Source organism: Gigantopelta aegis, unplaced genomic scaffold, assembly GCF_016097555.1.
Source record: "Gigantopelta aegis isolate Gae_Host unplaced genomic scaffold, Gae_host_genome ctg4396_pilon_pilon, whole genome shotgun sequence".
Classification (NCBI taxonomy): domain Eukaryota; kingdom Metazoa; phylum Mollusca; class Gastropoda; order Neomphalida; family Peltospiridae; genus Gigantopelta; species Gigantopelta aegis.
This window is the reverse complement of record NW_024533842.1, coordinates 7,336-32,295: the sequence shown is the minus strand read 5'-3', so window position 1 is coordinate 32,295 and position 24,960 is coordinate 7,336. Positions and strand designations below refer to the sequence as shown.

The 24,960-nt window shown below is 33.9% G+C and overlaps 1 pseudogene; it reads left to right on the top strand.

Annotated features, from left to right (window-relative positions):
- Positions 1 to 24,424, top strand: part of LOC121392735 — a 40,857-nt pseudogene extending 16,433 nt beyond the window's left edge.
- The last annotated feature ends 536 nt before the right edge of the window (positions 24,425 to 24,960 follow it).

Below are 24,960 nucleotides of genomic sequence, written 5' to 3'. Positions count from 1 at the left end.
AAGACTTGCTAGTTCATCGTTGTGTCATAGGTATTTATATATATCTAGCAATGGCAATGAATATCAAAAGACTTGCATGAGGGCAGAAAACACTTGCTAGTTTCATTGTAGCTACTCTCCACAGAGATTCCTTGTCTGTTTTGTGTTACTTTCACTATCATTGATGATGATATAGTTGAAAAGATGAAATGTTTCTTGTTAAAATATAACTGTTCCCTTTCACCGACCTGATAATCCTTAGCTACGGGTAATTACTGATGAAGATGACAGTAAGTTTAGTCTCAAAAGTACATTTACTTGTTAAACTCTCTTGCTACAGCTGCAGAGTTAAACATCAAGTCCACAGATTATCGTTACCCTGAAAGTATTGGTGATGCTACTGTTTGTGTTAATACAACTAAGGCATTGAGTACTGATGTTAATATCGTCTAAACACTAGCTCTGCTACTGCTACAGGTCAGCAGAAAATAATCCAACATATTTATAATATTTATTTTGCTCTTTATCTAAAGCTAATGATGATTATACACATATCAGTGAAATTAAAGTTCTACCCAGCTGAGACATAGACATAGTGTGGTTTTTTGCCATCCATTTCCTATCACACAGGATACAGTTGATGAAGATGAGAATATTCCGTGCACACTTTGAATTGGCAAATCCAAACTGATGTTATGATGTGTTTATGGTAATCGAGTTACTGTAGGTAGCAGAGCCATTGCTAGAGTTTACATCATTGATGATGATGGATGATGGATAGTAATTTACACATGTCAATACTGAAAAATGTTATTTTTTTGTAGAACGCAATCAATCTCTGTGTCTTGTTGAAGAACCTCTTAAGTCTCTCCTTTTCTTCCCCATACTCCTGGTCAAAAGCATGCGCCCAAGTACACTTCCATGGCATCTGTGAGCATATTTTAGCCAAGCCTTGTAATGGCACCAAATTTGTTGTTGTTGCTGACTTCTTATCACGTGATCTATCAACTGGAAGAGTAGGCCTTCAAGTACCTGAAGGAACACTCATTATTGATGAAAATCTAAATCATATACCTCAAGGTCTCACTATTGTCAGCACAACATGGTCGTTAATATACTGGAGGAGTTATTGTCACCACACGAAGTTACTAAACAGTACTGTTTACCAAGGTAACAGTGGCATTACGGTCTGGAGTACGTTAGTACTTGAACGTACATCTACTTCTGTTGCTATATACGTCAGAACCAGACATTGAATTGTGTGGTCTATGTGGTAATACAAATGGAAACACTAGTCTCATCTGATGGTAATCGTTTGACTGATCTAATGAACCAAACTAAAGTAAATGCATTTGCTAACAGTTGGCAACGACAACCATATCAAACAAGTTCTCAGAGAGGACAGAAGAGAATGCGGTAAGTATTAATCATTTACATATAAAAAAATTACTTTTACTTTTAATAGCTGTCTTGAAAAATGATACTATAATTGGCGATCCACTTTATGAAGCTGCTCTTTTGGATTGGAGAGGAACTGTGCAAGTATGCTTTGTGCTACGAAATTCATGGAGAAGCTAGAAAACATTTCAATCTTCTTTCAGACAAGTGTGTATCTGTTAGTGCAGCATACAGTTCCATGTCAGATCCTACTGCTGGCAATATCATTAGTGCTATAGGCATATAGAGCTTCTGATGACACTAATTCTTGTGTAAATATTGACATTGTACAAGACTCTAATACGGGATATGTGTTACAACTGTTGGTGGACAGGCACTGTCAGTTGGAGGTGAAATAAATGTTGAATGGAATCTATGTCAACAACGTATGATGTCTCGAGTACGTGTGTCTGTGCCCAATTGTGACAAGATTCCATTGGTCATGTGGATCACCTGTCAAAACATTAACAATGAATTGATGATGAGATTTGATATTTCTCGTGGTGTTAATCTCCGCCCTTATCTCACGGGCTTTTAGGTAACAAATTAAACTGTATATTTGTATATGCACTTTAAAGTAAGTAATGTAATATGTTAGGCATTAGAAACCCAACTATGGGATCATGCAAATGTGCCTTAATTAGAAACAGAAAGTATCTATGTTTTAGACCTACTAATATTTACTCTAAAAACTGAATATTTTAATTATTACCCAGACAATAACATCACATATTTTGTCTGTCATACAGGTCAATTCTGAATATTAACTGCAAGCTAAGAAATTTGATGATCAACAAATTATTAGTCAACTAGACCCAACAATTTATAGTGTTAACGACCTTATGGTTATTACCGTGACTCCACCTCCAAGAAATGGCACAACTATACCCACAAGAGAGTTGTACTGAATTATATGTACGTGCCTGGGACAAACAGTGTTGGGCCTTGTCTTTATGCAGGCACTGGACAAGGTGGTGCTGCAGTAGAGTTTGGAACTATGTATGGGGATTCTGTGATTGAGGGAAAGTATTCTGATTACGTTTTAACCAGTCGGTTTGAAACAGACTTTGCTTACTCCATGTTGTGATAAATCAAAATGTTATATAGAAGTCAGCTGTACAATAGTAGCTAGAAACTCTGCATACACTAGTTTACCATTCACATTTGAGTGATTTCACATGATGTCTCATTAGTTGACTTAAAAATTTTGTCAATAAAAAATGCCATGAATTTAAAATTTTACCAAGATCCTTACATGTTTGGCATTGTACAAATTAATCATATGTAAATTGCCATCATATATTTACAAAGAAAACATGAGGCTGTATTTTCAGCAGAGTGAAGTATCAATTGAGAATACTTAAAGTTTGTGCCAACTAAACCATCAGTAACATCATAATCTGTATACACTCCTCAATGACACTATCTCGAGGGCCAGCAATGTCTATTGATCTCCCTCCTTGTGAACTTCCAGCATAAATACAATATTTCAAAGTACGGTCCCCCAACTTCGATGGTAGAGCTCTCCAATAAACTGCCTGATGGTGTGTCCACTGGGTGGAGTTACTTTTACCAGGTATAGCTTATCTGGGTCATAGTCATCTTTAATGTCATCACGTAGTTCAGTATGGTAATTATGAGCAGTCACTGGAATATTCCAAAATTGTCCTATTAAAAGAGATGTATTATGCTTCCATCTTATAGTCTACTTCACTGTTAAAAGTAAAAAAAATTACAACAAAAGCAACTGTTGTTGTTTACCAAATTGGCTTACCTACTAAACCATGTGAAGATGTGACTTAAGTTAATGCCTCTACTACAAACAAAGTCTATCATTTTTTGTCCATTAAATGTCTTCACATAAGACCCACATGACCAACTGCTCCACTTCCTCACAATTTGGCACTGGACAGCTTAACTCGACTCATGTGTTTTTGCCACAATATTCCTGACTGATCATAACGCAGAGCTTGCACTCCATTTATCTGTGGATTACACTGGTCCTTCGCACTCACTATAATATTAATACATTGCCCCTGATCATCAACAGCCTTGACACCAATTGATGTAATTATATTAGCATCTAAGGATTTGTTCATGGCATCATATAGAGCATTCACAGAAACACATCGATCAGAAAATAAGATTGAATGTTTTCCCAATAGCTCCATGGATTTCAAAACATAATGATACATCATGTAATGATGTGTTAAACAGATATAGAGGTATTGCAAAGAGAGGATCACCAACCTATACTGTCATTGCCCAAAAATACCTAGTAAGAGAAAACAAGCAGTACATCAAAACATTGCTCTGTCTTACCACATTCTTGTCCTATCTTCTCCAACAATATGTTCTCCTGGATTAACTAACCAAACTTTTAGCAAAAGTAGTAATTACATTTTTGTCTCTTGCTGTCACTTGAGTCTTTCCATCACTGTAGACAAGGGTGCCATCTAACATACCACAGAGACCACAAACAGTTTTGCCATTGTAATTGTTGCATTAACAAGTAACGTCTTGTTAGCAAGAACTTTGTTATATGTTATAGCTATATCTAGGCCTAAAGAATTTTATAGATACTGACACTGTTTGTGACACAGGTATCATTTGTTTGAGATACCCCTATGTCGTTCTGAGACCCTTGATTATCAACCATTACGTTTAAATCCTCGGATATAAGAACCACACTGGCTCTCACACGTATTCCAACTCGAGAAAGCATCAAATATTAGGATTGTGGTCGGCCGTGACAACAAATGAGCTGGTTAGATTGCATTTCACGAAGGACAATGCGTTCACGTTGCCATGGTAACATATGATGAAGAACTTGCTAAGGTTTAGGAAAAGGAGTGACAACCATAGAGTCTTCTACTGCACAAAGATGTCGCATAGAACGATCTGAAATATAATAATAAGTAGATTCTAACAATATATTACTTTATACCAGCAGCTGAATAGTCACTGTGATTGCTGACAATGGACAGTATTGAGTAAGACTTGTAGATGAGAGTTGAACCCGACCAGATAAGGGTTGGATCAAGGAGACCAAAAGTGCTCTTCTGTTCTTCTTCATTGTCAGGAAATACAGAAATGTTGAAACAAATTGATGGCATTCCTCTGATTAGAGTTACAAGTTGAGCAGTGTGACATTAAAATCTACTCCATCTATAGAGAAATGCCACTTACTGAATCTGTATATTTTATCAACATACCTTGTTGCTGGATCAAGTAATGGAGTTACAAACATACGGTGAAAGCTCAAACATCAAATGTATTGACAGTCAAAACCTGAAGACAAACTTGCAACATTACCCTCGTCTTCACTTGTAACCACATTATCTCCTCTTAACACTAAAACTATTAAGAATATACTGACAGCCTTATTACAGAAATCCTCTTACTATTTGATCAGTGATATTGACATGTGCTTCTTTTTGCAGAAATTACAACTCCTCTTTGGGTGTCCGGATTTGGTAGGATAACTGAATAGAAAACATTTCTACATCTTCAAAGAATAATCTCTAATGCTTCAACTACAATGAACCTCTCAGTAATTTGAGGAGAAAATTGTATTGTAGTTGAAATTTCTTTGTAATCCCCACCCTATTTGCTATAAGTGGAGATGAATAGTTGCATGGATTAGCACAAGTGACTCACAAAGGGCTTGAAGATCATGAGATGTGACCACCCACTTCAGCATTACCAATAACAGCTCCAATTTGTAGTACTTTGATTGATAGAGTCTCATTTTCCTTCCAGTTCATAAGATAATTTTTCAAGAGGCAGATAATGACAGCTATACATAATGAAACAAGTAGAAAAAGTCAGATTGTTAGAAAACTGACTAACCTTCATTCATCAAGAATAGTTACAGACAACTTTCCAAGTAATGACAGTATCCTACTATCATCAAAACTAAATTCAGCGAAAAAAAGTTTCAGCAACTTCACTTGAGTTGTCATTTATTAAAGGTACATTAAAACTATTTTGTTTTGATAGCAATATTAATTTCAAAAAGTCTTGTAATTCTGTGATAATCAAGTCAGCTATAAAATGATGTAATTTTAATTTTGAGAATAAGAGACTTATTACTTTAGCTGAACCATCATGTGTAAAGAAATTGAATGGAATTGATGCTTCCCTAACTCCAGTTACTTCAATGTAATTTGTGCTTCAAACATTCACTTTCATAAATGTCCTATCATTACTTGATAGAACAACAATAAGAGCTATAGAAAAAAGAGATAGACAAATAGAACAGGAATGGCTAGAGATTTATTGCCTGCATTTCCATCAAGAATTTGACTGTTACTCTTTCTGAGCCATTCTAATCATGATACGATTTGATGTAACATTGAAAACACATGTAAAAAATTTTCTACCTGTCTCATAGATAAAATCTCCATTAACAATAAAAGGTAGTGTCTTAGAATTAGCATCACTTTTAAGTTCAATTTCTCTGAAAATGGTTGGAATCTTCATTAGCTATTTCAAAAGAGAAATAAAAATTCTGAAAAGACAAATTGTCAATTTATACCATTAGCTGTATCTTTAATAGTCATTATTGCACACTGAGAGGAATTGCAAACTGTCCTTCCCACTTGACAGTAACTTCCCATTAGGAATATCTTCACTGATGTTATAAACAAGAGGATCAAAATAAACTTCTACAACTAAAGATATCTTAAATTGTATAGTTCAAAACAACATCTTACAGTCATCATCAAGTATGATAATTTTTTGTAGTGACTTCAGTTAGGATGTTGTAATTGGCTGTAACAAACATCACTACAAGGAAATCTTCTCTTTCATCTTCAACAATGTCATCATCAACTAACAGAAAGGAGACATTCAGGAAGGACATGTTACTTGTGATAAAGTCTGATTTTAGAACTGCAATGTAATCTGCTCCTCCTGGGAGTAGAAAAAGAACGATGAATTAAAATACAGCATTCACACAAATGTATTGTCAATAATCATTCTTTGACTTACTTTTAGCTGAAACCATCTATAGGCAAAAATGAAATAGGAATGTCAATTTCTGCTTGACCAAATTTTTCCACCATCAAAATAATTTTTTTCTCTTCTCTCTGACTAACACCTCTCTACCAGTCAATGTAAGTGTGACATCTGTCAGATAAGAATACATTTTAACTATACCATAATACATCAACAATGTTACATACTATCTTATCAAAAATATTTATTTCTGTTGTATGAGATTTTTCCTAACACAGTTTGACTTCCTTCTTCAAGGTTGAGTGTTTACCTCTGAAAGATTCGTTTTTTCAAATATATGTCTTCTTTGATATCAATGTTAATGACATATTTGCTTGTATTAACAGGCAAGACACATAACTTCATCATTATAGAATTAAAATCTGTCTCTAAATAAAGGAAAGTATAAAATAGTTTACTTGTTTTTTTTTTTCTAAAAATTAAAATAGGTGACATAATTAGGTTTATTTCAATTATTATTCATTGAAAATTTAAATAGATTGAACATGCTGTAGTGTTGGCATAAAAAAAAAATAAGTAATGATGGTTTTTATTATCCTAAGACAGGCCACTTTAGTATTAACTAGAGTACCCACTACTGTTACTATAGAAAAATTATGTTCAGATTGTAATTTTTATAATTGAGGGTAATTATATCATTCAATGTATTGAGCATGCTCAGTAGGGGATAATTTACCAAAATTAATATCCCTACTGAGCATGCTCAAATAGGGATTGTGTACTATTGAGCATGCCAGTAGAAAATTATCCCTACTGAGCATGCTCAGTAGTAAATTATCCCTACTGAGCATGCTCAATACATTCAAGAATATAATTAGTAAATGGCACCCAATTGTTTTCAAATTTAAATATAAAGCATAGATTTCTTGTTTTTAGACAAAAAGCTCTATAGCAAAGTAAACTGGTCACTAGGATAATAAAACCCATGCTCAGAGGTACAATTTACAACTGAACATGCTCAACAACAACCTGACATTAAAGCAAAATATATTCTGATCATCTTTAGTGATAGCTTCTCTAATTAATCTAAATAATCATTTAGTAATGGGGTATTACAAGTACCTCCAGCTGTTCCAGGAACAGTATTGATGATGATTGTGGTAGTATTAACATAGAGTACCCACTACTGTTACTATGACCTGAACAGATTGACCTTCACCAATTGAATAATTGGCAGCAGAAAATCCAATCACAGCAACTACAAAAAGACATGTAACAATTAGTAGCTATATTAAAGAGACTTACCATTGAGATCAAATATATGGACTGTTGCTACTTGATTGAGATCAACATTGACTGGACCACTTAGTGGATACAGTATAATTTCCAACTGTTTCTGTCACTTCTACTTCAGAATCTACTAATTTCTGAGTGGATAAAATTTCGTTGTTTCATTCCTGAGAATATGACACTTCCTGATAAAGACTCAAAGTCAGTACCTTCTGTAAGACAATTAAAAGTTATATATCATAATGGCATTATTGTCATACCAATAGCTGTTCCTCTACAGCTCCAAGTACCACAATAACAGATGTATCAGCAACACCCGTCTTAATCAACTTAATCATGGACAGGATCATCCCCTTCTCTGCCTGAATAGCTGATAGGATTCATAACCACCAACACCCTAATTAATGAGTGAATGTGAATGACAGTCAAGTGCATAAACTACTTATTTGTTTTCACCCACACTACTTATATCATCTTCGTTGATAGTGACAGTAGCCTGTTGTCTGGAATCATTCAGTTAACCAAAAATGGAGTCATTAATGAAGCAGACAAAGACACCATGTAAAACTTCAGACACCATCTCTGCTATATCATCATTTGTTATATTAATAGATACTACAATGAATGATTTGTTAGCCAGGAAAAACAAAAATCTTTGTCAATTGGAAAATAGTCTTTATCTAAATGAAATAAAGGGTCAATAAAATATAACAAAAAAATACTTGAGATAAGGACAATCCACTAGAAAGTAAATCCTTTCTCTTGTGGAACTAATGCCTGGCCTCAAGACAAAGCAAATCTTAAAATATTACCTTCTTTTGCTTGTTGTTCAAACGTTTCAAAATGTATCAAAAAGCTTCTAAAGGCATTCCACTATTCAGTTCAATTGTAATGGTGACACTTCTTTCATTTCATCCACCGTATAAGTTTCTCTTGTAAAACCCACAGTAACAGCTATTTATGTTAACAATCAAACAAAACAAATATTAGACTTACCATCATCATCCTCTCATGGTGACAACAGTATATGGAGGATTAGAGCCAAGGAGGATATGATTACTATATTCTTGAGTTGCAGTTAGGTTGAGAAAAAACATCTCATCTCCTCAAGAAAAATTATCTTGTAATATAGTTACATTTAGACTCTTGACACTTTGTCCAAATGCAAATGTTATTCTCACTTCTTTTATTGGAACATAGTCAACATATGCTGAAATAAAATAATGATAATTACAAACAATGTTCTATAAATGTCTCCAATTTAACCTAATGCTGTTATATCTGAGCTTGTCACTAGCACGTCTAATGGTATTATGTTTTCACCAGTTTTAGTAATTGTAACAATTCCTTCATTTCTTTCAGGAAAATTGAGAGAGATTGAAGAAAATTGTACAGTAATTGCTACAATAAGAGAGTAATAATTAGTGTCTATTATCAATCATATAACTGACAGTCTTGGTCTGTGATGTTGACTTGAACTCGCTCATTTCTTCTTTTAACAGGAACAGTAGCACTACTAACTTCAAACCTGACAAAGAATATTCAGTTGTTCAACATTGTTGTCATTCTGTATTTAATTTAATTTGCCATGAGGAAGTACCAGGGAGAAGACTTTCAAGATCACGATTACGTCGATCATAATCCATGTTTCTAATAAGAAATCAAAAGATGTTACTTAAATTTTGTCATGAATACCCAATGCTGTGCCATCTTCAGTTGAAATAAAGATGCTAACTCCACTGTCCTGAAGGGGTATATTAGAACGTAGTAGAAGGGTAACCTCATCTGACTCTTCCAATACAGTGTAAGATGGTTTATCAAACTCAATCACCAACTCTAAAAAAAAAGATAACTGCAAGGAAGCAAATCTCAGAAAAAATACCATCATTATCTCAATAAAACAGCTCAGCCTGCATCACAAGGAAAAACAACATCTTTATCATTGTTGGGTTTAAGAACAAGCTGAAAGTCTCCAGTGGTTCAACTCGTAGATCATCTTGTACAATAAAAAGTAACATTGGAAGTAGTTTGTCCATAATCAAAGTACACAATCTCTTCTGTTGCCAGAAAATCATTAGATGCTATTGTAAAACACTATTCAAAATATGAGATGAATGTTAAAAACTTACCAGAATCTGGTTCCAAGTGCACGTATCTCTACTTTTATTTCAACCTCCCTAAAAATATCCCCACTTCTCAAACAAGTGATGGTTACATTAACATTTGATTCAGAGCCATTAAATAGACTCTGTCCAAATGATATAGCAGGCACTAGAGAAAGAGGTATACAATGAAGTGAATAGATATATACAGGAGCCCATAAGCAAATTATTCATAAATGTCAAAGATAAAAACTTCCAAATATGGTCATTAGTTGACAAACTGTGGTTTGTCTAATGCAATACCAACTTCCAAATGGGAGTCTTCCTATTGCTATGGGTTTCTTGGTTTATTATACTAACAGACAAAAGAGATAACAAAGAGAAGGCAACTAATGGTAAAGCACAGATGGTCAGTTTGATAAACTTGGGTGAGTAAAACACCAATTTACTGTACTATATGTAATACTTACCTCCTATAGGATTCATACCAAAATCCAGCTGGGTAGGCATAGCCTTTTTCAATTTGCAACCATATACAATGACATTAATGGAAGCATTAGGGTTTGTATGTTTGAAACTATATGAGTACCAATGCTAACTCTCTTACTAATACCATAACCACAAGGACCATTTTGACTACAGTCAATAGTACTCCATTCAGTAGTATTAGTCTCTAATGGTGTACCATCTAGTAATATGGCACTAGGATCAAAGTACCTTGCTAATACAGTCACTGATATATAGTGTGTAAAGCTAATGCTAAACAACTCAGTAGAGAATGCATGTCTGCTCAAATGTTGACTAAACTGGTGCAATCCAAACCATTGTAGAATCGACAGTATATTTAAAGGGCCTTTTGCATATGGCACAACAGCTACTGGACGATCAGCTTCAAAATGAACATGCACTTTGAGCTAGAATATCAATACTAATACCTTCAACTGTTAACAAATCCGACAATGTGATAGTGGAATTATGCCACATGTCCAGTTAAGGGTAGTGTTGTCGAGTATCGAGGAAGGATTTTAATTATATAGTCAGAATTTCTTCCTTTAAAAGGAAGTGTATGAAACAAGTAACCATGTATAAGATGGAGGTATTTTTGCTCCAATAAAATGATTACAACTTTTATTATTGTTGGTAACTACACAGCTGTGTGAAGCCATGAATCCAAAGGAAGATTTGACCACGCAAATAATCCTGTCATATCAAAGGTGAATTTTCAAAATGAAAATGTCTCAAATTGCTTCATTCTAGTAATGGTGTTGGACGGTCTTCAAACTGTTTCTCTTGAATCAAGAAATAGTCGATAAATATCACGTACTGATGCTAACTTTGATAATGAAGGTGGAGCTTGAACAAATGGTACTATTCCATTCCTTTCACAAGTAAACATTACAAACATTGAAAAATCTAAACTTGATGTATCCTCTATAGAACTTGAGAATTGAGCATTTTGGTATCGTGATATACCAGGAAAGGTAGTAATAGGTAGTGCTAAAAAATACATCTGTCCACTATTACCAGTACTGATACCAATTACACTAATTGACTGAGACTCATTAATAGTATGAATACTGATTCCTTTTAATGTTGTGTCTGTCATGATATTGACAATGCAGAGTTCAGCGTTATTGCTGTTGGTTGCCCATCAATTATTGATCGCTAATGGTTTCAAAGAATTGAAGGATACATTAAATGCTACAGGAATACTTTCTGTTGTTGATATTATCAGAGACAGTAATGACTGTTCATTGTATGGAAAAGCAATACAAAATTGGCTACCATAGTGAGTATGATTCAAAGAAAGAGAAGAAGACTACATCAATTCAAAAAAATTTTATTGCATTAAAATAATAACAGTAATCTTACCTCGATATTTTAGTAAGTTGGAGGCTGTTGTAGTTGCAATTACAACGAAAAGCAAGAAAAAGTGATGCAGTGCAGCAGCCATTGTTCTCAATAGTTATGAATTTATCAGGGGGCCGGTGTCGTGATCTTTGTAGTAAACAAAAATGGCGAGTCACAGGAAAAGAGAGAATTTGATAAGTATCTAAAATTCTTCACTCAAAAGGTAGTTATCCTATTCTTACATATATTAATTGTGTATTAGGCGTCCAAGTCATTATTCAATCACGTGAGGGGAATAAAAAACTGCGTACTCGATGTAATCCCAATGAAAACAGAATGGGTATGTTCATGTATAATCTATGATAGTCAATGTTTTGTTACTTGTTTAGTTTAATCTTGTATTACCTGATAAACGAGATATTGTCAGTGAATTAAAACGAAAAACATAGACCCTCATTACCTCAACATAATCTTCCAATTAATGTTGAAATAAACAATAGAAACACCAGAGGTAAACAACAAATATCTAATTGAAATGCTAGTATTAATCTATTTCAGGGAGATAACTTTACATTAGAAGTATGGACAATTCATTTGGATACATCAAAGCGTGATGTGACTGTCTCAGTATCAACATTCTCTCTATCCTCGAATGTCCCTACTATTAAAATCGCTAATAGCAATGACAAGAGCTGTACCATCATATCAACTATCACGTAAAAATGAAGACATTAAATTTGGGTTAGAGGTGTATGAAGACAAACATAATATACGATTTCTTTCTTAGATATAGAATATCTTCTGGGATTTACTGAACATTTAATAAGTGAAGGTAAGTATTTGTCATAGTAAATATTGAGAGATATTCCTACTAGATGTGCAGAGTGCTACATTAGGTGATATATCATCACCTTATGGCTTAGTAAGCTATCTGTTGAATATACAACTCAGTTTGTTCGTCCAGAGAAGTAAAAAAATGGTATACAGTTCAATATAATGACTTTATTTATACAGAGTAACAACAGATACTAGTTTAATAGATCATGAGCATACCAGGTATATAATAATTGAAAATTATTACCAACAACTGTGTTGAGTCACAATTCTCCAGTTTAGGGTCACCAAAGTCAACAGGTTTGAGACATCCTCTGTGTTCTTCAATGGAGTCTCAAGTAAAGTTGTCCTTTTGTATACAATAATAGAACTTGTTATAGTTACAAGTCTAGAACAGCCTTCTCATCCATTTGCAGCAGTTTTACCTAGACCAATACCAAGTCCCTCCTTAGGACACCTTCAACAGAAAATGGAACACCTGTGGGAGATTATTAAAAACAATTCATTAATTATAGTTGTTTTTCAGGTTGAGGATAATAGCTTAACTGTGAGAGGAAATCTTAGGTGATATCCAGACAGTCACAGTACGGAGCAATAATGATGGGTACTTAGTATTAGACTTAAATGAAACTGTAAGAATGCAAGATAAAGAAATAAACAATATGAAAATATCTTTCTTTAAATTTAGAAGCCAGCCTTTGGTACAACCCAGACAAATGACCTTACTCAGCTATTACAATTAAGTTCAGATCCTCCTCTACTTGATATGTTTACTGAGGGAAACAGATGTTACATTAGCTTGTGTATGTAAAATACTATTACTATCATAATATATTTATGCTCTAATTAAATAGAATTATCTGGACAAGCACATCACTTTGAAACCTCAAACGTCTTGATAAACCACTCGTTCTTTTATTTAAAAAAATTACAATATATTTTTATCATCAATTCAGTATTATTATTACAATGCGTTATTGATTTTTTTAGTACACTTCAAAGTACTGATTTTTCCTGAGTTTAATAGTGGGTACTATAAAACGACAGATGGTAAGGTTTGTAGAAGTCTCTAATTCTCTTTGTGTTGTGGTAGTCGGCCGCCGCATAATTAGCCCGCTTTTAATTAACACGTAACTTTCTGTTGCTGCGTAGATAGCTGTACTCTCGGGGGTGCATACGTACAAATGCCCTCATCATATGTTTGCTGGTTCTTCTTTCACTGTTAGGTAAAGTTTTAACTTGTAAATGTTTTATTTGTATTTTTCATTTTCATCAGGAGCTCATTCCCAATTTATATGTTATGTTGTAATGTATGTTCATCTTCTACTTCTGGTTTTAACAAATGAAGAACAATGTTGTAATCAAGTTTTAGTACGTTGTACAAGTCCAGATGTTTTGTGACATTTCGTGATGGAGAAGTATCAGAACAATGCCAGCATTGCCACAGTAATTTATGTGGAGAGGATTACATATTGTTAATTCCATTTCTTTTGTAGTTATGGATTGAATCAAACACTATATCATTAAATGAATCAGATACTGAATATGAATACTCTTATAGTATCTTCATTCTCACCATTAAGCACCTTTACACTCACATCTACTGTTATCGCCTCATCAAATGCTTCTTCAGGTAAATTATATATCTGCAAATATACTTGTGACTATTCCAAATATTATAGGAGTTGATTTTGAGCATAGTGAACAGACATTTACTTACACGGCTGTTTCATTACCAATAAATCAAATTCTAAAAATAAGAATTAAAAAGGATAACATTGGTGGTGAAGGATTAGAGGAGATACATATTCGTCTCATATCAAATCCAGTAAATGTTATAGGATTACATGGTATTCATGATCTTATCATCAAAAATACAGATAATGATAGTAAGTTTCTACACTAACAACCAGACATGGGGCAAGCATTTACTGAAGTGCTTGAAGCACAACTTAAAGCATTCATAAAAGAGCTTAAGCACAAGCACAGCATTTATGCTTCTAAAAAATAAGTGCTTGAAGCACAAATTCAAGCACTTAAAAAATGCTTGAAGCACCAAGCACAAGCATTTTTTGACAAAAAATGTCCTTCAAATAAACAATTCTTTTATCTAAGTCAACTTTTAAGTACTTCTTGTTAGATCATATAAACATTAGTTATAGAATATAGTATCTACCAGTCGGCATCTCTCTGGCCTAAAGATCTTGCTTGCCACACTAAAACAGCTGCTCTACTACATAAAAAGATACAGGAACTCCCAACACAGTTGTAGTTATATTTGCTAATGATGGATAAACAGACTGATAGCAAAAGAGTATTAATAGATGTGCTAAGTCCACAAAGAACTTGCAGCCTTTGTGCTTAAAAGTATGCTTATAAAGTGCTTTAAAGCACTAATGCTATAAAGTGCTTAAGCACAAGCACAAGCATAAATGCTTTATATATAATAAATGCTTGAAAGCACCTCCAAGCATTCCAAAAAAGGTGCTTAAAGTGCTTTCAAGCACAAGCACTCAAGTGCTTGCCCCATGTCTGCTAACAACTCATAGTATCATATTCCATTGACAGAGTTAAAAATTGGACTCAATAGCTCATTCTTTGAAAATGTTGAAGGTCAGAGTGCTAGTGTGATAATTAATAAGGGATGAGTAATGTCCGTGTGTATTTGAAACTAACATCTCTTACTTATGACGTTTATAACATGAGAAGAGCCAGTGAAACAAATCTTCCTGTATTAAATGATATTACTACTGTACCTTACCCCACTGACCAGCAGAAGGTATGTCATTATATATCAAAGAAAGTCTTCATTCTTTTTATTCTAGATAAAGATTTCAATGCTACAATCATATATTTTGAAATTCCTGGAGACAATACACAATTCACAATACCACTGTTCCTTTTTGGTCAGATATGATTAATGAACACAAGAAGGATTGTCGTTATTCTGAAGAAGATGATAGTGGTAATTTCAATAATCCATTCATAGATTTCAACACCACTGTGGCTATTGTTCAGATCAATGATGATGACGGTAACTGTGTCAATATTTGGCATCAATATTATTATTATTATAATTGTCAGACTTTTTCGTTGGTTTTCAAGACAATATCTATATAGTGATGAGACTGCAAACTACTCTGTCTATATCCTATTTTAACAGCATCTGGTAATTCACTGAAAAAATGAATATTGATGTCATTTTTTTCAAGTTAATCCCAACAGCGGTATTTTAGATTTACAGACATGAATTAACAATATGTGTGATCTTTTTAGGCAATGATGTCGTGTTTTTTTCCACCACCTGATTAAATTATTTGATCAGAAAGCTTTGATAATGCATCCATCTGCCAGACTTTATACTTGAGCGAAACGAAACATTTACACTTGCATTTTACTAGTAATGATGCGCTAAATCTGTTTCCATTTGTTCTACACAAATTCTGATTATTGATAATGAAGGTAAGTCATTGTGATTTAGCAGAAGTATATCAGTACACTCACTAACTCCATTAGTGCTTGAGTTAGCATTACTTGGACACCTGCTATATTAGGGAAGGCTCTACAGTTGATATATGTGTTAATATAAGACAACCAGATAGATTCATCAGATTTGATAATTCTAGTAATAGGACTATCCAAACTGTTAAGTGCGATGCATGGTAAGAACTTTTATATAATATATTATATGTTTACATGTTAATACAGCTCCAACTGGTGTTTTGTGCATATGATCAAGTAGTGACAACCAGAGAACATATAACTTTATCCACAAATCACACTGTTGAATGTGAAACTTTTTTATCCTAAACGCCTCTTTAGAGAAAGTGATGAGACTTTTCAACTACAAATCCAAGTTCCATCTATTCACAGACTTCATCTTACATTGACAGAACAATTTACAATCCCCACAAATAGCAGTCACAATAAAAATGACTGATAGTTAGTTACTAATTTTCTAACGCTTTTATACAAACTCTTCCCTTCACATTAGTGGTGACTATTGGTTTCATTGACACTAGTTTGTATACATGAAGATAGCAACACTGTTCATATTGGGTGTAGTTCGTACTGGGGAATGCTTGGACACTCTGTTACAGTAAGAGTGGAATTTTGGATAACACTGCATAGGTAATAATACTTACTGAGGAGACCTCTCTTATTATTCTATTTGGATGTTAATAACATATGTATCTTTATAGGTGGGAGAGACTATTTAGTAACGACACACCACGACTGTGTTCTCACTAACACTAACTTTATGTACAACTGTTTCTGTTAACATTTTTGATGGACAATATAAGCTGAACCTATGCCGAAAATTTTAATATGGACTCTTTCCATAATGACAGTGGTGTGTGAATATCAATTTAATGATGCAAAATCCTCTGTATTCCATTGTGATAATAACAGTAAGTTGCAAGTTGTTTATTGTACCGTTCAACTTATTATTTTTTATTAGGAGTCATTATTGGTTACTATACAAGATATTTACAGTATCATTGGGAGAAAGGTAAGTCAGAACTGTACTGCAGCTTGATTGATGACAAGCTACAATACCTACACTATTGAACTTCTCTATAATTCTCCAAAACTGCACTTAAAGGTCCTGGTAAGCCTCCTGCATATACTAATAAACTTTAAATATTTCTTGTATTCCGGGATGAGTATACAATTACTGGAAGTCCATTTATTTAGACTTTCAGAGTTCTCAAGATCAAGGAATGTCCTAAATTAATATAAATGATGATATTTACTTTAACCCTGAAAGAATTCTTTTCTATCAAATTACAAGTTGTCATCTCGCGATTAGGTATCATAAATACCTTCGCTCTTAGTTTTTGTAAACATCACTGTATAATGATCGTAAGTGTTTATTAAACAATTTCATGTATAAGATATTACTTTAGTGACCGAATCATTTGTTTATTATAGAGCTCAAATTGATTCAGAACGTATCCACTTCAATAGAAGAGGGTTCTGTTGGCCCTGGTGATGTTGTTTGCTCAAAAGGTTCACATAAGTGTACTATACACAGTTCACTTTTAATACTTGGATACGGTCAATGCTACAAGTCCAGTGTATTGTTTTAGTATTTTTAATGAGTTTGTTTTAAAATAACCTCCAGGTGCCTGGGTTACCGAGATACTACATAAGTTGTTAGTGTTTAAATAGTGACAAAACTAATCACTCTGTGTCCTATTGAAGCATTAACTGACAGTATTTATGAATAGGAAGATACATTTTCTGGGAAAACTGACATGTTTAAATAATATATTAAGGAAGCCTGCTATTGTACCTGATAGTACTAGTCACACTCTTAGATCAAACAAGTAAATTCTTTATAGTTTTGTTTAACGATAATGACATGAAGCTCCATTACCTCTAACGGTATTAAGATTGGGTCCTCACTAAGACCAGTGGGTACAATACCTAATCACACGAGAATATAACTCCGTACTGGTTTCCTTATATTTATCAAGTGGACCATTAGCACGAGATGTAACAATTAACTATATGACTGAAGATATTACAGCTGAAAAGTTAGTTCTGTGGTCCTTATAAACAAAATAACTTATATAACTCACTATAATCACAGGTAGTAAAGAGTGAATATTGCAATTAGCAGGTCCCTTGTCTTGGATAATCACACATACTAGAGGCCAAATACCATATATTTTAAAATGATAATATTCTAGAAACATATGAACAATTCCATTGCAGTTGTCGGTAGAATCTGGAAAGAAATACAACTACAAGAAGAGAAACAGTGAAACAATAATAGATGATGATGGTAAGTGAAGTCTTATATTATTGCTTACAACTTACCATCATTCTTTTATATTCCAGCTGTCACCGTAGGAATTGTTTGTACGACCAAATGTCAGTTTCAGAGAGATCAGAGAGCGGACTTTTAATATCTCAGTCCCTTTACTGGTCAGCTTCAAGTCCTCTTTCCTCTGTTCTCCTACTCCACCCACAGCCATGGAGTGCAATGGTATTCTAACCTAAAAATATCCTTATGTCTACAATCTTTTTCAGAAGGGGTAGACTTAGACGTTGTCTTCAATAATCAGTCATATTATCTTCTTCTCAGCTCAACTCATAGTTTTCAACATTGTTATAAGACTGATGACCAAGGTTGAAAATAATGAAACATTCACAATATCCCTTAGTACCAAACACACAATTTCCAGCTGATATAGACCTCGAATCTCCTCTTCAGCTCAAAATCTTTTTTACTAACAATTACTGGAGCAGACAGTGAGTTCTTTTAATGACACTTCATGTATCATCATCACAAAAAAAGTTTCTAACAAAGAGGCTAAATAGGGCTCTATCCTCTTACATTTCACAAGCAGAGAACAACATCAATGTACCTGTCAGAATTCACTATTGGAGGAAAACTGGGAAAAGTTTTCTGTTAGTATTCAACACAACAGTTCAATGGTAACAATGGACAAATATTAGGTAAAACCAAAAATAGATAAAATATTCACAAATGATCTCTTGTATAGGTAATACTTCAGATTTGAATACCATTGTCGACTTCAATTGACATTCATACCTCTGTACGAGAGATATCATTATTTCAGTTTCTCTTGTAAATGATATGTAAGTGGAATTAAAGAAACAATTTAATATTGAGCTCAGTTTCGTCAGTTTCTGATCGTGACTTTGAGATCATACATAGTATAACAGCCATTGTCCTATCACTGATGATGACAGTGGTCTATTCTAAAAAGAATTGTAGTTTAGTTAATTTATATCACATATATTGGGATTCCTGTTTGTACTCAACTAATTCCAATTCTTAGGAAGCTGCTTTTGTTCCTGTATGCTAAGACCACCACCATTCCAAGATTAACGAGCTCTGTTGGATATTATTTTAATACAATAGAAGGAACTGACTACAAGTAGTAATTGCTATGTTATCCTGTTATTAGTACTCCTTTATTGACAGAATATATGATTATAATCCTTAATTAAAAAACATTAACTTTTACTCCTGGTGTGAGTGAAAACTGTTGTTACACATTACGTTAATGGGAGTGGATGCAGTTGAAGACAAGAAATGTTTTCTGTCAAAATGACCTCTCTGTTGCTGCTGTTAATGTAGACAGTGATTTAGTAATTACACTCCTAGATAATGATGGTATTATTACTATTATAATATAATTATTATAGTTACTATTAGCTGTTGAGATTGGAATATTTGGTCCACAAGCACCAGTTCTAGAGGTCCCTACCATCATATCATTACTGTTACAGAGATGACTGGAAACCTTGAACAGGAAGTCATTGTACTTGTTTCAACTAAAGATAACACAGCTAAGGTACATATTGTTAATTGTATGATTTAACGTCATCTTTGTGTGTAAGAGAGTGAAGACTATTTTAAGTGATGGAAAATGTGACTCTAAGTGGACTAAGGATATCACAATCTCTTAAATGTTCGTCTCAGGGAAGATGGCTTAGTTGAAATGTGAATCATTATTGTTGAACTACAGCTACCTCAAGTAACTAATCCGGTGTTTTATGCTTACACCTCAAAATGTTTCAAATCACAATCATAGATAATGATACGTAAGACGCACCATTTTTTTACAAAATTTATTAGCATAGAAGCTGCGCATGCATAGTGCTTGAAGTAGGTGTCCCCACCAATGTTATATTAATATCATTATCTTAAACGGAGGCATGCTCAAATGTTCTGAGCATGACTCAGGTGCTTAAATTTGTTTTTTCTTTCGCCATCTATTGGAATATTGTTTTTCGTAAACTGAGCATGCTCAGAAAATCTGAAGAAGGTAGTTTCAAAGAAGTGTCACAAACACATGAACAATTGACATTGGCTGTATTAATAAAACTATGTCTTAGTAACTGTGAACACACTAGATGGATTATACATTGCCTTAACTCCATAAGCTGTTTTTTACTATTGCATTATGTTTGTTAAAAAATTTAGGAGCACCTGTAGGATTCATTATACACTCTACATTGTGAATGAGGTTCACCTCCAGTGGATGTATGCTTCGGATTTAAAGAAGGCTTATTGAAGAGAGCTATAACTGTAGCTATATCTTCTACATCTACTGATGCTATTCTAGGTAATGCGATTATTACATTATATTACTATATAAACAATTCTCTAAAGGTACGGACTATATTGATCCCAGTGGTTGAGTTTACATTTAATGCTACTTTTACCATGATCATTGTGTTCGATTTCTCCAATGATGATGAAATGTTGGAGAGATGAAGTTTGTTTACCCTCCATCTCTCAACTAATGATTCTGCTGTAGGAGATATGATGGTGATCAAGTAAGTGGTTACAATTACAGATGATGACAGTAAGATAATTTGTTATTTTTCGTAAGTACATTAAATTTACTACCAATCAGGAATGTCTTTTTTGTTTGTAAGACTATCTCAATATCTGAGGAAGCTTGTGTTCCTGTATGCGTAAGCACCACACAAAGTCAAAGATTACACGCTCTGTTGATATTCATTTAAATTACAATAGAAGGAACTCTACAGGTAAGTAATTGCTATGTTTACTCCTGTTATTAGTACTACCTTTATTGACAGAATATAATGATATAATCTTTAATTAATAAAACATTAACTTTTACTCCTGGTGTGGTGAACAATGTGTTAAAATTACGTTAATGGGAGATGATGCAGTTGAAGGACAAGAATGTTTTCTGTCAAAATGACTTTCTCCTGTTGCTGCTGTTAAGTAGACAGTGAATTTAGTATAGAATTACACTCCTAAATATAATGATGGTATTAATTACGTATTATAATATATTATTATAGTTACTCTTAGCTGTTGAGGATTGGAATATTTGGATTCCACAGCACCAGTTCTAGAGTCACTACCATCAGTATCAGTTACTGTACGAAAGTGACTGGAAAACTTGAACAGGAAGTCTTGTACTTGTTTCCAACAAAAGATAACACGGCTAAAGGTATATATTGTGATTGTATGAGTTAGAGCCATCTTTGTGTTTAGAGGGTGAAGACTATTTAAAAGTGATGGAAACTGTGACTTTAAGTGGGATACGTATCACAATCTCTTAATGTTCGTCTCAGGGAAGAAACTTAGTTGAAATAGTGAATCATTTTTGGTTGAGCTCAGCTACCTCAAGCTATTGCTGGTGTTATGCTTACACTCAAATACTGATATAACAATCACAGATAAGGATAGTAAGCGCTTTGACCTATGACAGTATGTTAGTTGTTATCATTCCTTAGAGCTACTGTAGGGGTTATTATAAACTCTAAACTAGGTGTAAATGAAGGGTTAACCTCCAGGGATGTATGCTTTTTAGATTAACAAGAAGGGCTGTATTAGAGAGAGCGTAACTGTAGCTATATCTTCTACCGTCTACGATGCTATTCTAGGTAATGCCTTATTAACATTATAGTAACTATATAAACAATTCTCTACATAGGTACTTGACTATATTGATCCCAGTGGTTTATTTACTTAATGCTACTTTTAAACCAGTGATGCATTTTGTCGATTACTCCAAATGAATGATACAATGTTGAAGAGAGATGAGTGTTTTTACCCCTATCTCTCAACTAATGATTCCTGCGATAGATATTGATCGGGTGATCCAGTAGTGGTTACAATTACAGATATGACAGTAAGATAATTTGTGTATTTTCGTAAGTACATTAACCTTTACTATTACGACCATCAGGAATGGCTGTTTTTGGTTTGTAAGACTTATCTCCAATCCTCTAGGAGAGCTGCTGTGGTTTCCGGTATGCGTAGACCACAACAAAGTCAAAGATTACAACGCGTGTTGATATTATTTTAAATATACACTAGGAAACTGCTACAGACGTAATTGCTATGTTCCGTACTCCTGGTATTAGTAAACTCCTTTAATGACAAAAAGAATGATTCTAATCCTTTAAATTATAAAACATTACTTTTTACTTACTCCTGTGTGAGTGAAACAATGTGTCTAACATACTTAATGGTAGGGATGATGCAGTTGAAGGACAAGAAATGTTTTCTGTCAAAATGAACTTCTACTTTTGCTGACTGTTAATGAAGACAGTGATTTAGTGATTACACTCCTAGATCAGTGATGGTTATTATTAACTATATTATCTTAAGTATTAATTAGGTTACTACTTAGCTGGTGAAGATGGAATCATTTTCCACAAGCACCAGTTTTCTATGTAGTCACTACCATCAGTATCAGGTACTTTACGAGTGACTGAAAACTTGAACAGGCATCATTTGGACTTGTTTCAACAAAGATACACGGCTAAGGTGATTATTGAATTGTAATGAGTTAGGAGTCCATCTTTGTGTTTATAGGGTGAAGACTATTTTAAGTGATGGAAAATGTGACTCTTAATGACTAACGGTATCACAAATCTCTTAATGTTCGTCTCAGGGAAGAGTAACGTTAGTTGAAAATAGTGAATCATTTTGTTGAAGCTACAGCTACCTCAAAAGCTAATCATGGGTTATGCTTACCACCTCAAAATACTCTATAACAAGGCACAGATAAGGATAGTAAGAGCTTTGACTAGACAGTATGTTATTTGTTATCATTCCTTAGGAGCGACTGTATGATTCATTATAACCTCTACAATTGTGAAGGAGGGCTCCCCTCCAGTGGATGTGTGCTTTAGATTAAAAGAAGGTTCATTAAGGGAGAGTATAAACTGTAGCTATCTCTTCTACATCTACTGATGCTATTCTAGGTAAATGCATTATTACATTATATTACTATATAACAATTCTCTAAAGGTACTGACTATACTGATCCCTATGGCTTATTTATTTTTAATGCTACTTTTACAGTGTGATCATTGTGTTCCGATTTACTCCAAATGATGATGACAATGTTGAGGAGAGATGAAAAGTGTTACCCTCCATCTCTCAAAACAAGATTCTGCTGTAGATATTGATGGTGATCAAGTAGTGGTTATAATTACAGATGAGACAGTAATATTTTGTGCTTAATATACATATGTAATATTATTGTTTTGTAGGAGTGGTGTTCAGTTTGTAACACCTGCAGCTCTTATTCTGAAGATAATGGTTGTTGCAGTATGTGTTAGTCTTCTGTTTCCAAATGATGCTCAGTCATTAGGAGTGGCTGTTGTCTGGTATGGTGACTGCAAATAATGTCCTGCTTTAGGTAAATGGTGTACAAATAAATTGCCTGCTACATTAAATTTATCTTAGAGCATGAAGACTTTGTTTTACAGACAACAGCTATTTCATTGCTGCTAATTCCCCTCAATTGAGTACATCTTGTACAAATTAAAATAATTGACGATGATTAGTTGAAGGACCGGAACAATTTATGCTCCATTTATCTTCAGATGATCCTTCAGTTCAATGACAGTTCAGTCAATCAGCCAATGTTGAATACCATCATTGATAATGATCAAATAAATAGTGGATTTCAATGCATTGTTAACTCATCAAAGATTTTTAAGTCCAGTTCATTTATTGTTGGTAGTCCTTACACTGACTACTACTATTCCTAATTGTGAAACATAAGCGATATCTAGCTGTGATATATCATTGAATCTTGATATACGGATTGATTTTATAGATGATTTCTCTTCTGGTCATCTGTACTGCTCGACAATGGAAGTAAAACAAACTATCAGAGAAGGTCCAGTAGTTGATCTCCTTCACAAACTAGTGGAGTAATAGTTAACAGCAATGACAACTGCAGTCATTGTTTTCAATACCAAGCTATGGTTTATCCTACAACACAATGGTACTTTCATTAAAGTGACTGTCATTCACTCTTTGCATTTAACGATATAATGTGGCACTTTAAATGGCACATTAAATTTTCTCTGATTGTCAACGTCAGGCTGATCCATCTGACTCATTTTCTGTTAGTAGATTTATCAATAGTCATATTGTGGAGCCACCTCAGCAGATAGTTCGACCTCAAGAGAGGAGTGTGGTAAGTATAAAAAATGAATTCTCACAACACACATTATAAATATCACTTAGGTTCTTTTCAAGAATGATACTGTGATAGGGATCCATTGCTAACAGTCCCATCAATGCTGATGTCTCTAATGTCAATCTAACAAAGCTCTTCACCTTTGTTTTGAAATTCATGGAAAAGTGACAAATACTTAATTTGATTTCTGATGACTGCACTTAGTTGTGGCCCATTACATGGCTCCTACCAATGCCAATTTATTAAATGTAATTGATAGTGTGGGTCTATTTTAGCAGTAGACCATCAAAATCAAATGTCATGAGATCCATAATCCAGTGTAGAAACTTGTTTCTACAACATTGATGGTCTACTGTTCAAAGATAACATCTAGAAAACGAACCCATTATTCAGTCCCCATTTACTTACCAAGGTATTAACATCAGGAGCTATTCATCTCGTGTTCGTGTTATTGTTCCTAATTGTGCTGATGCCTAGCCTCATTATTGGATTATCTTCAGTCACCGAATGTCACAGATCCAAGAACACGAATC